Source organism: Octopus bimaculoides, chromosome 27, assembly GCF_001194135.2.
Source record: "Octopus bimaculoides isolate UCB-OBI-ISO-001 chromosome 27, ASM119413v2, whole genome shotgun sequence".
Classification (NCBI taxonomy): Eukaryota; Metazoa; Mollusca; class Cephalopoda; order Octopoda; family Octopodidae; genus Octopus; species Octopus bimaculoides.
In genome coordinates, this window is record NC_069007.1 from 16,409,968 (window position 1) to 16,411,300 (window position 1,333).

The following is a 1,333-nucleotide window of genomic DNA, read 5'->3' on the forward strand; positions in this document are numbered from 1 at the left end:
CAACGTTATTTTTTAAAAATATATATATATATATAGAGTTATTAATATTTCTAAGTCTCTCTAAAGGAGACTACGGCAGCGGTACTGGAAATTAATAGTTATCGCCAAGCCAACATGGCAGTCCCAAAATTAGGACGAAAGCTGCCGTGAATTAGCTCCAAGAAGCCATCGCCTCTAGCTAGCTATGTGACACACGAAACCTGTGTCCTTTATAACCTTCGAACAGGGAAGGTCAGCAGTGTCCCCCTGCTGGTTTGGCATCTGCAGACTAGTTTCAGGGTGTTGCCCCTTGTCAATGCAGAGCAGCCAAATATATATATATATGTATATATATATATGTGTATGTATGTATGTATGTATCTATGTATGTATATAGGATGTTCAAAAATTATCCTTGCAGCTTCCACAATTCATCATCTTAATGTTTCGTGCGCAAACAATGGATTGTGGAAGAGTTCTGATGTTTCTAACAAGACTTTATCTGTTTACCTATGCTTTCCAAATCACTCCGCTGAGTTATCCTTTCATTTTCCACTGAACTCTTCAAACCGTAAAGGTAATTTAAGGACATTCTGTATATACATATATGTATGTATGTGCATACATACATACACACACACACACACACACACATATAAACATACACATACATACATGCTTTGAGAGCCAGACATTCAGACAGACACACAGTCTGCTCCCAAAAAAAGAAAAAAAAACAATCTAAGAGCAAAATGCAAAATCATACAACTGTACAAGAGGCAATTGTGAAAATTATTATTGTTATTATTATCATTATTATTATTATCATTATTTTTAACATTATCATTATTATAATTACAATGGGATAGGGCGGTGGTGAGAGGTTAAAGGTGAGATGCATAATTATTTTTCAACTGAAGGTGGAATATTTTGGCATTTGGTCTCAAACTTGAAGATGACATCAAAGATTTTGCCCCCAAGGCGTTGTGCAAGCCACTCGTTCTTGATAATGGCCATCTTCAGAGAATCACATGAGAAACGGGCATCATAGTTGGTGTGGATGGCGCGACCCATTCCTTCCAGAATGATTAAATCAGTCTCACACTGGAGCATCCTGTTGGCGAGGTTCTTGTCAATCAACCTGTCGGTAGGAAAATGTCTGTTATTAGTAGGGTAGAGGACAGAAAGGGAAGAGAGAGAGAGATAGAGAGACAGAGGAAAGGCAACAGGAGAGAGAGAGAGAGAGAAAGAGAGAGCAAAAACTGGATTGAGAGAGGGAGGGCAACACAGGGTAGAGAAGGACAGAAAGGAGAGAGAGACAGACAGACAGATCAGAGAGACAGAGAGAGAGAGA